General features: G+C 41.1%; 1 protein-coding gene across 13 annotated transcripts in view; it reads left to right on the top strand.

Annotated features, from left to right (window-relative positions):
• TLN2 (talin 2) overlaps positions 1–12,155 on the top strand; it is a 494,903-nt gene that overhangs the window by 297,990 nt on the left and 184,758 nt on the right. The window lies entirely within an intron of this gene.

Below are 12,155 nucleotides of genomic sequence, written 5' to 3'. Positions count from 1 at the left end.
AAGATGTACCTTCTCTTAGTAGTGTGAGGTCACCAAGGTTAAGCAATTGTGTTCAACTTTCCTGTTTCTGAGATTATGGTATAAAGCTCAGGGCTCTGGTGGTATATGTATCCTGACTCAGGTTCCAGATTAAAACAAGCTTATTGTGCCTCATAGAAATTATTTTTCTCATGAATTGGATTTACTCTTTAATTAGGCCAAGTTTAGTCTAGGTAATGAGGCATTTTTATTTAATGTAGATGTTTAATTATGTATATTATTGCACACACATTACAGGTAAAAACTTGCCTGAGAATATTCATCTCCTTTTAAACAAAACAGCGAGGTGACAGTTCCCTGACTGCATGTTGGATAGTCTGAGACCTTTCAGGGTTAGGGTCCCGGTGCTGTCCCTGATGACAAACCATGTCTACTAGTCTTTTGTTTTTCACCATCTTGCTGTCATATATACTGTTTGCTTTGAACAATTCACAGTTGAAAAAAAGAAGATTCGCCTTGTCACACAGCCTGGTTGAAGCTAAAGCCAGGCAGAGGTTTTAGTCACACAGCTTTTGGGTAAGGTACATGGAGGTATGTTTAATGACTTTAATTCCTTTTTTTTTTTTTTTACTTTTAACTATAAAATTAATTTTCTTTTAATTTTTTGAAAATTTGTGTAGCACTTGTGCTCAAAGTCAGCATACTATGGACCTTTTTTTTTTAAAAAAAAAAAAAAGCTTTATTGAGGAATAATTGGGAATAATTGACAACTATGTATATTTTAAAGTATGCGACTTGATGATATGATGTCCACATACATATAGAATGATCACCAAGATCAAAATAACCAACGCATCCATTACCTCACATTGTGTGTGTGTGTCTATGTGTGTGTGTTGAGAATGCTTATTGACTCAGCAGCTTTCAAGTGCACTGTACCATGTTATTAGCTATAGTTGTAATGCTGTGTGCTAGATTCTTACTGTAAACTTCATACACTTTGGCCTGTGTTACCCCGTTTGCCCTTCTCCCCCAACCCTCGTGTCCACCGTTTCTGTTTTCTGTTTCTGTGAGAACGGCTTAAGAAAGAGCTCTGTGTAAGTGATACCGAACCGTTTTGGCCACTCTCTGTCTGGCTTGTGTCACTCAGCATGTTGCCCTCTGAGTTCACCTGTGTTGCCACAAGTGGCAGGGTTTCCTTTTCTCTTATGGTGGAAAATATTTCAGTGTCTATATCTACCACACATGTTCTTTACCCATTCATCAATCAGGGGACATTTAAGTTATCTCCCTATCTTGGCTATTCCAAATAATACTGCAATGAACATGGGTTGCAGACCCTGATTTCAATTTATTTGGATATACGCCAATGAGTGAGATTGCTGGATCATACGGTAGTTACTATGGACCTTTTTATGAGTATTGGGTGTGTTTTTTTTTCCACCTTTCTTAAGACCCCTTGATGATTTCTGTACTCAGTAGCACCTTACTAAAGGTGCTTATTGAGAAAAATGAAAATCAGAGACTAAACGATTCTCAGAGTTTTCAGGGATTTAAGAATTATTTAGTGTCCCCCCAGCTGCTTTATTGTTGGGAAAATGGGTGCAAGAGAAACAGGTAATTTCAGAGACACAAATTTAGTGGAATAATTTAACGTACCTTCCTCAGGAAGTGATAAGTAGAACAAGATCCAAATAATATAAAGAAAATGTTTTAGTCAAGAGAATGAGATAGAAATTTCAGAGAGAATCAACAGAACCTGAAGCTGCCTCTCTGAAAAAATTAATAAAATGTATAAATCTCTGATAGATTTGGTCAAGTAAAACAAAAGAAAGAGGAAAAAATAATCATTAATAATGAATTATAGCAGCAGAACTTCAGATAAGGATTTTAAAAATCATAAGAAAATAAAATGGAAATTTGAAGCCAAAAATTGAAAATATAGACAAAAATGGATAATAAGAAAATCTGGATGGATCTATGATCTTGAAAGAAATAGTCTTCATAATATAAAATAAATGAATCAAAAAAAAAAAGTAGGCTCAGTTTGTTTCAGAGAACAGAAAGGAAAAAAAAAGATTCCTCACCTTACCTTGAAGCTAGCAGATCAAGATAGCAAAACTGAACTGAATACAGACCAATAAAATTTTAAACTCAATATGGGTCCTACCTAAAATTCATTAAAAAAATCAGTAAAGTCCAGCATTACTTCTGTTTATCTGTAGCTGCAAGTTATTACTGATTTCTCTAGGAACACAAAATTCATTGTTGAGTAAATAATTTTTTCATGTCTTCTACCTGGTAACCTCTAGACATTGAGGACAGCAGTGTAAAACAGTCAAACATTCCTTCCCTGATGGAACTTTTGTTCTAGTGTAGAGGGAGATAATAAGTAACAAAGAAGTTATGAAATAAGGAAGGAAAAAGAAACAACTTCAGGATTAGAAAAATGAAACTGTCAGTTGTGAGTGATGGGCTTATCTACAGAGATAATTCACTCAATCTATGAAGAAATTTATCAGAACTGTTAAGAGAAAGCAGTCTCTGGAAGAAAGATCAGTATATTAAAGCAGCTTATCATCACCTAGATCCAGACAACCATGGTATTCATCTGCAGGGCTGAAAAGTAAATATATAGATATGTTTGTATGTGTGAAAATATATGGAAGACTCACAACTAATCCCAATTTCTTAGAAAGCTATAGTAATTTAAACACTCTATTATTAACATAGGGTGATGTAACAGTTCTGAAGGTTGACGAACTTGCCTTAATGAAAGTTAATATAGTAGGCAAAAGACGTTTTCCAAATGGGGCTTTCCAGATGATTCAGTGGTGAAGAATCCTGCCAGGGCTGGAGACGTGTGTTCGATCTCCGGGTCAGGAAAATCCCTTAGAGAAGGAAATGGCGTACTCTGGCCTGGGAAACCCTATGGACGGAGGAACCTGATTGGCTACAGTCCAGGGAGTCAGAGGAGTCAAATATGACAGTGACTGAGCACCCTCACTAGGGAAAAAGATCAAGATAATGCCCAGGCACTTGGGGGAGAGGAAATTCAACTTACTTGTAAAGATAGGGAAAGAGATTCAGCCTCGTAAGCAATCTAGAATGCAAAATCAATAAGGATATAGGTTTTTCATGCCTCTCAGATGGGCACACATTTTAATGTATGAAGACACCAGAGCACAGAGGAAATGATAGTTTAGAAGATGAATCTGTTGAATTTAAAAATACAAAGAGAAACAGAAATGTATTGTTTATAGACGCAAGGAGAGGGAGGAACGTAATAAACCATGCATGGAAATTACCTTCAGGAAAATGACTACCTATAGGGTGAGAAAGAAGGATGGTGTGGGACTTCAGCTAAATCTGTAATTTGTTCTTTAAAACCAGAGAAGTCGCAATCATAAAGCGAATATGGCAATATGGTAACGTGTGTTTATCCTTGGTGATTGGTATGTAAGTTGAGGTGTATGCTTTGTATTTCATGTTCCCACAGTTAATGTCTTTAAAAAGGATAGTTGCTGTAGTCTGTGTGTGAGGTGATAAAAGCTCGTAATCACTGAGGCTGGATACATACCATGTAATAAGGAAAAAATTAAGAGACCTTGGAGGTCAGGCACGAAGGTTCCGTGACCCTGGATGCCTCGGGAAGGAGTGGTCCAGTGGTTGGGTGCAGGCAGGCAGGGGGAACCTCCCTCATTCTTGGTTTCACCCTCATCCTGTTACTGTGTTCCTTAGGAGTGTTTCACTGAGAAAACACTGCAACCAGGGTATGAGTCTCTGAGGAAGGCTTTAGAGCGGACCTCGAAATTTTCCCCCACAAACTCAAGATAATTCTACTGTCAACAAACAAAGCTTTTGACACAGTACGAAGTCTTAAGTCGGTTTTTCTCTTGGCATCTGTTCAAACACACAGTCCTCCTTTGTAGTTGGTCTTCTGTGTGTGCTTTGTCAGAATAATTTGGCTGTGGATTCTGTTTTCAAACCCACAGCAAAGCAAGAGTTTCAGCTTTGTTTCTTCCCAGCTCTATCTTCCCTCCTCTTCCTCTCCACTGCCCATGCACTGGTTTCTCTAGTTGGCTTTTTAAAATTTTTTCAGAGATAATGCCATTTTATTTATTTATTTATTATTTTTATTTTTAACTGAAGGATAAGTGCTTTCCAATATTAGGTTGGTCCCTGCCATTCACCAGCATAAACCAACCATAGATATAGATATGCCCCTCCCTCTTGAACCTGCCTCCCATCCCATCCCTTTAGGTAGTCACAGAGCCCAGTTTGAGCCCCCTGAGTCACACGGTAAATTCGCACTGGCTGTCTATTTTACCTATGGTAATATATATGTTTCCACACTACTCTATCCGTTTGCCCCTCCCACTCCTTCCCCAGCCCATGTGCTTAAGCCTGTTCTCTGTGTCTGCGTCTCCCCTGGTGCCCTGCAGATAGGTTCATCAATAACATCTTTCTAGATTCCATATATATGCATTAGTATGCAGTATTTGTTTTTCTCTTTCTGACTGACTTCACTCTGTTTAACAGGTTCTAGGTCCATCCACCTCATTAGCTCTGACTCAAATGTGGTCCTTTTTGTAGCTGAGTAATATTCCATTGTAAAAATGCACAGCTTCTTTATCCATTCATCTGTCGATGGACATTTAGGTTGCTTCCATGTCCTAGCTATTGTAGATAGTGCTGCAGTGAACACTGAGATACATGAGTCTTTTTCATTTATGGTTTTCTCAGGGTATATGCCCAGGAGTGCTGTTGTTCAGGTATATGGTCGTTTTATTTCTAGTTTGTTATAGGAATCTCCATACTATCTTACATAGTGGCTGTAATCAGTTTCCATTCCCACCAGCAGTGGAAGAGGGTTTTTTGTCCCATGCTCCTCACAGCCGGGAGTGCTCCCATCAGTCTGGGGTGGTGATGAGCACTCAATGTTGCCTTCACTGTTTCCTCCTAGCTTCAGCCTCCTAAGGTTGCTGTCTCCCTCCCTAATGACTTTCAGACTGCATAACTTTCAAACCAGGAACCTCTGCATGTATCTAACCCTAGGCTATTTTTGAACCTCTGTGGGGTTTCCCATCTTTACACTGAAGGGCACTGGGTTTGGTTTAGGAGCACACAACTGCCGTGTGACTGAGACAGCTCCTCAGCGCCTTGCCTGTGCCTTCCCCGTGTGATCTTCACTCTCTGCTTTTTTGCCACTGTAACTATTTTCCAGCTCGACCAGTGTTTTCTTCCACCTACTTCATCAGTTCAAATTAACCAGGACTTGACCAATATTCTTAAGTCACATTTTCATCTTTAAGTCTGGATTTAAACCCAAGATTTAAATCCAGTGTATCCAACTCCATCATTTAAGCTTTCAGTCCGCTAGACCAGTGGTTCCTCCGCCTTGAGCGTATGGCAGGCCCATCCAGAGGGCTTGTTAAAACACACTGTTGGGTCTTACCTCAAAGCCTCTTATTCAGTGGGTTTGGCGCAAAGCCTAAAAACTTGGCGAGTGTTACATGATTTCAGGTGGTACCGATGCTGCTGGTCCTCAGACCACACTTTGAAACTTTGTGTGATACCAAATTGAAATGTTATTAGTCATTTGGTGATTCAGCATAAAGGTTGGATTCAGGAAACCTGGGTGTTCTAGCGTCCCTGAGTGACACTGTCTCTGCTGCACCTCTGTGCCATGCCTCCTGTCCTCTTTAGAGCTCCGCTGTGTGCTGGTAGACTTGTCGCTGCCCGTTTTGTTTTGTTTTGTTTTTTTTAACTCTGGCTGCACTCTGTCTTCATTGCTGCAAGTGCGCTTTCTCTAGTCGTAGAGAGCAGGGGCTACTCTTCGTTGCAGGGTGCTGTCTTCTCGTTGCAGTAGCTTCTCTTGTTGCAGAGCCCGGGCTCTAGGGCTCATGGGTAGTTTTGGCTATGGGCTTAGTTTGCTCTGAGGCACGTGGGATCTTCCCAGACTAGGGACTGAACCTGTGTCCCCTGCATTGGCAGGCGGATTCTTATCCACTGAGCCACCAGGGAAGCCCTCTTCACTGCTTTATGTTCATATTGTTGCCCTCCTTCCCCAGGAATGAGAGGGCGGCCATTGTTTTCATATGAGCAGCACCATTCCTAGGTGGGAATCTTAAATGCTTCCCAGGTGATAAGACCAGCTAAGAGAGAGGGGAGTTGCCTGTGGTAGTGCAATTTCTAGATGAGAGTTCTGGGACAGGTGAGAAGCGGTTAACATTTCCCAAACCATGGCTGCCTTCCATGTACTTGTGCACTTTTTTTGAGACCAGAAAACATCTTTAGAATGCCTCTTTTGGAATTACTTATAGAAGCAGCTTACATTTGATATATGAAAGTGAAGTTTTAAGTGGGTGTCTGGATTTGAATCCAGACCCCTCTCCCCGAGATGTGTTTATTAAATTCCGCTTCCCTTATTCATTGCCTCTTGGCATTTCTAAAATATTGACTGCCACCACTGCGGTCATTGTTGCCATTGTCTGACTGGGTGTTTCTGTTTCTTTGTCCCAAGGTTCTCAAATACCTATCATATGGTATGTCTTTTGACCGAAGAGTAACATGGGGAGACCAGAGTGCTAAGTGGCTAAGAGCGTGGTCTCTGGAGCCCACAGATGAGGCTTAAGTTGTTGGCTATGATTGTGGGCAACTTCCTTAGAATCACTGAGCCTCCTGTTCCATGTATAAAAAAACTGGAATGTTGAAATATTTTCTTCCAAGAATGTTGTTAGAGTTTAATCTATTTATGCATGTAAAACCCCTGAAACATTGTTTGCCTTTCAATAAATGGCAGCTGTTGGTAGTGGAAAACCCCCTATGGACATGGTTTACTGTTCTTGGATCATCCCCCAAAATAATTTAAAGGACAGAATCTATGCTTCTACCTCTCTGAAACCCTATATTTTAACTTTCAACTTAGGCATTTATTTCCCAGTCTTTTGATACAGGACCAACTTTTTCCTGGTGTGGGTCACCTGGATAGGGCTCTCTATTATCTTTGTTGGATATACCATGTCATCTATAAGGGAATATAAAGACAATCAGGAAGCAATCTGAGGACAGACTATTTTTAAATTTCAATGTTTTTTTTTTTTTTTCTGTTTAGTAGTTCACATGTCTTGTTTATATCTAATAACTTTTTGTAAATATTTACTGTTAGGAAGCATTTAGTAAGCTCTCTTTTGTACTGTTTTAGGGACTATTTTAGCCCCAGGTTAGGGGCTACTTTGGTTTATTGCATAATTATGTGATACACAGCCAGCAGTAAGATTGAAGAATAAATGCAGATCAATACAAACGGGAGAAGAAAGACAACTGACTCAGGCAGAGCAAAAGTAGAGTTCATGAGAGACGAGTCTGTTGGCTGCAGATTTCAGCCTGCCGTGGATCTGAGAGTGTGAGAGGAACTCTGACTAGTCTGCTGTATTAGTAATCAGTGTTACTCTTGCACTCAGAAAAGAAGATACATACGAGGCTGGCAGAGGGTTTGCAGGCTGCCCTTTTAAGGTGGGAATATTTCAGGAGGCAGTGGGTAGGACTTGGCTTGGCCAGTGCTTGCTTAATTAGGAGAAAATTTTCCAATCAGATTTGACCATCTGACCCATTTTCTCAGAGAAGGCCAACAGATTTCACATGTACGCTTAGGAACCTTCCATACTTGGGTCTGGTAATCAAAAAAAAAAACAACCGAGCTGGAACTGGTCCCCCGTGGGCTGGCAGGCAGCAATGATGGCAGGCTGCCTGCTCTTTCTGGCTTCCTGCTGACACTGTGCATGCTGTTGATTTACTGGGGAAGAATACATCCCCCACACGTGCACGCATACACGCACGCTCCCTCAATTCATATTTGAAAATGCAGTAAGTGAAGTGTTGGTCTCTCAGTCATGTCCGACTCTTTTTGTGATCCCATGGACTATAACCCACCAGGCTCGTCTGTCCATGGAATTCTCCAGGCAAGAATACTAGGGTGGGTAGCCTATCCCTTCTCTAGGGGATTGTCCCAGCCCAGGAATTGAACCCGGGTCTCCTGCATTGCAGGCAGATTCTTCACTATGTGAACCACCAAGGAAGCCTGCACTTTACAGTACACTACCCCGAAATTGACTCTTGCAACATCAGGGGTCACACCTCCAGTGCAAGCTTCTAGAAGTTGTTTTTTCTTCCTACCACAGAACGGGAGTGTTAGTTTGCAGAGTCTGAGTCGAGGGCAGCTTGTTGCCCCACAGAACTTTCTCACCATAAATGACCAACATGCCACCATCTGGTGTTCTAGTAACAGTCATTCTTGTGAGGGGGTTGGCATGGGCCCCTTTGCCAGGTCTCCTTTGTTGATACTGTGGGGCTGCCGTCCAGAGGCTCACAGCAGTGGCCCACCCTGATGCTTCCCGGTTATCATTGTTCGTGTGCTCCAGGGGAACCTGAACAGCCCTGGGTTCACATGCATCTGCTCTTGAACTGGAGGGCAGAGGCTCTGTGCTGCTGTGACCTCAGCCAAGTCGTCTGACCTCTCTGTGACTCAGCTTCCTCTTCTGTGACATTGAAGTCTTCCAGTTCTCTCAATCAGACCTTTTTGTCCCCAAAGCTGCTTAACAATAGTCACAGCATCTAAGGTGCTGCCGCCTAGTTGTTCCCTAGGTTACTTCCTGTGGACTGACATGGGGGTCTCTTGATTAGGCTTGAGTATTCTGCTGATGCTCAAACCTAGTTCCCCAACCTTCCAGAAAATGTATTCAGAATTTTTTTTGTACCAGTGCAGTTTACAGGTTGAAGAGGCACCATGATTCAAGTCTTAATGTAGCCAGAACTTTAACTTGACCCCTTCTTAAAATATTTTTTTGTTTATTTGGCTGCACCAGGTCTTAGCTGCAGCATGCAAGACCTTTGTTGAGTCATTCAGATCCTTCTTTCAGGTGCACACACTCTCTAGTTATGGTGTGCGGGTTCAGAAGTTGTGGTGCTGGGGCTTAGTCGCTTCTTGGCATGTGGGATCCTGGCTCCTTGACTTGGGTTGGAACCCATGTCCCCTGCATTGCAAAGTGGATTCCTAACCACTGGACCACCAGGGAAGTCCCTTGCCCCTTTTTCTGGCTAGTGTGATTGAAAGCAAATCCAAGACTGCATACCATTTCACATGTTAATACTTAAGTATGTTTTGCTGACAATTACAGAATTTTTAAATAATTAAAATCCCGCCTAACTGCAAATGCATCCTGATGCCAAACAAAATTAGCAGCAATTCTTTAATGACATTTAATACCCGGGTGTGTTAAATTCTCCCCCACATAGTATGTAAAATGTCATTTTATACTTGGTTTGTATGAAGAGCCAAATAAGGCCTAAAGTGGTTGATGTTTTTCCTTTTTGAAGAACAGCTTTATTGAGATGGAGCTTACATACCATACAACTGACCCATTTACAATTTACATTTCAGCACTTTTTAGTGTATTCACAAGAGTGTACAACCTAATCACCACAACCTGATTTTAGAATGTTTGTATCCCTCCTAAAATAAGGCCTCTGTCCTTTAGCAGTCACTTCCCTGATCTCCCTCTCCATTCCACAACCTCTGCAGCCTCTAATCCTATTTGCCTCTATAGATTTGCCTATTCTAGACATTCCATATAAACAGAAACATAACAATTTGCAGTCTTTTGCCATGAACTTCTTTCACTTAGCATAGTGCTTCCATATTGTGGCATATATCATACTTCATACATTTTTTATTGCCAAATAAAGTTACACTGTATGGCTCAACTACATTTTTTTCATCCATTCATCAGTTGATGGAAATTTGAGTTGTTTCCATCTTTTGGCTATTACAAATGATACTCCGATGAACGTTCATGTACAGATGTTTATGTGGACATATGTTTTTACTTTTCCTTGATAAATATGCCTAGGAGTGGAATTGTTGTTTAATGTTTTGAGAAACTACCAAATCATTTTCTACAACAGCTGTGCCGTTTTACATCCCCACCAGCAATGTGTGAAGGTTCCCATTCCTCCATACCCCTGCCAACACTCCTTATGACCTGTCTTTTTTATTGTAGTGTCCTACTGGGTATGCACTGGTGTGATATTGTGGTTTTTCTTTGTGTTTCCCTGATGGCTGCTGGTGTCGAGAATATTTTCACACACTTTTTGGCTATTTTTATATCTTCTTTGGAGAAGTGACTGTTCAGACCCTATGACCATTTTAATTGTTTTTTAAAAAATCATTCAGTACAGTTCAGTCGCTCACTCATGTCCAACTCTTTGTGACCCCATGAATCGCAGCACGCCAGGCCTCCCTGTCCATCACCAACTCCCTGACTTCACTCAGACTCACGTCCATCGAGTCAGTGATGCCATCCAGCCATCTCATCCTCCGTCGTCCCCTTCTCCTCCCTCCCCCAGTCCCTCCCAGCATCAGAGTCTTTTTCCAATGAGTCAACTCTTTGCATGAGATGGACAAAATCATTAGTTGCAAGAGATTTCATACAAGTTGTTATCAGCTACATAATTTGCACTTATTTTATCCCAGTATGTGGGTTGCCTTTCACTTTTTTCAGTGATTTCTCTTGCAGTTCAGTTTTTCAGATTTTTATTTAGTCCAGTTTACTTTTTTTCATTTGCTGCGTGTACTTTTAGTATTATATCTTAAAAGCCTTTGCCTAACCCGGAGTCATAAAAATTTACTCTATTTTCTTCTAAGAGTTAAACTTTTAACCCTTACATTTAGGTCAGTGATCCATTCAGAGTTCATTTTTTATAGCAATCTTTTTTTAAGTTATTATTTATTCATTTATGTGTTTTTGGCTGCCCTGGGTCTTCATTGCTGCGCACGGGGTTTCTCTAGTTACGGCCAGCAGGGGCTACTCTCAAGCTGCAGTGTGCTGACTTCTTATTGCAGTGGCTTCTCTTGCTTTGGAGCACAGGCCTAGCGCTCACAGGCTTCAGTAGTTGTGGCTCACGGGCTTAGTTGCCACACTGCATGTGGAATCTTCCCAGACCGGGGATTGAACCCCTATCCCCTGCACTGGCAGGTGGATTTTTACCACTGGACCACCAGGGAAGTTCTGGAGCTAACGTTTTATGTGTCATGTGAGATAAGAGGTCCAACTTCATTGTTTTGCATGTGGCTATCTAGCTGTCACAGCACCGTTTGTTAAAAACACTGTTATTTTCCCATTGAAGCATCTTAGCACTCTTGTTGAAAATCTGTTTTCTGTAAAGGCAAGGGTTAATTTCTGGCTTCTCAATTCTATTCTAATGTCAGTACTACACTATCTTTGTAACTGTGGTTTTACAATACGTTTCTTCTTTCTGTACTAACAGATTTCAGCTCTTCTTTTAAGTAATTATTTAGTTTTGGTTGTGCTGGGTCTTCATTGCTGCACGGGCTTGCTCTAGTTGCTGTGAGAGGGCCTACTCTCTAGTTGCTGTGCCTGGGCTTCTCTTGCTGCGGAGCTGGGGCTCTGGGGTGTGCAGGCTTCAGTAGTTGTGACACGTGGGCTCAGTAGTTGTAGCTCCCAGGTTCTAGAGCACAGGCTCAATAGTTGCGGTGTACAAGCCTAGTTGCTCCTTAGCATGTGGGATCTTCCTAGATCAAGGATTGAACTTGTGTCTCCTGCATTGGCAGGCAGATTCTTCACCACTGAGCCACCAGTGACACCCCATAAATACATTTCTTAAAACTCTTAATTTGTTTGTGCGTCAAATTTTTTACCTCTACCCACAAGCCATTTATTTGTGAAAAACCTGGGTTATTTTTATAATATTTACCATGATGGGATTTGGCTCATAGTATCCTGGTAGTATCACTTACCATGTTTCTCTATCTCTCTTCTTTTAAACTATTATGAGGTTTTTTGGTAAGCTTATATTTATATCTGGATTCTTAAAGAAATTTATATTCAGTTATATATTTACTTGTTTTTTTTTTCTCTGTTGCCAAGAATACTTCTAGGTGAAACTGTATACTTACTGGTTTCTCAGTCAGAAGGCATGTGTTGTGTGGTTATCCCACTTTCATTAATGCTGAAACTGACCATTTGATTTGGATCAGACATCCATCTATTATAAAGTCCCCCATTGACTTGCCACTTTCTGGTTTTAGCAGCCACTCATGCTTGCTTAGAGCTATTGACTATCCCATGTAGAGTTGTAAAATGATCATTTTGGAC

The sequence above is a fragment of the Ovis canadensis genome, chromosome 7 (assembly GCF_042477335.2).
Source record: "Ovis canadensis isolate MfBH-ARS-UI-01 breed Bighorn chromosome 7, ARS-UI_OviCan_v2, whole genome shotgun sequence".
Taxonomy (NCBI): Eukaryota; Metazoa; Chordata; class Mammalia; order Artiodactyla; family Bovidae; genus Ovis; species Ovis canadensis.
Note: the sequence above shows the minus strand (reverse complement) of the source record. Positions and strands in the feature narration are given on the sequence as shown.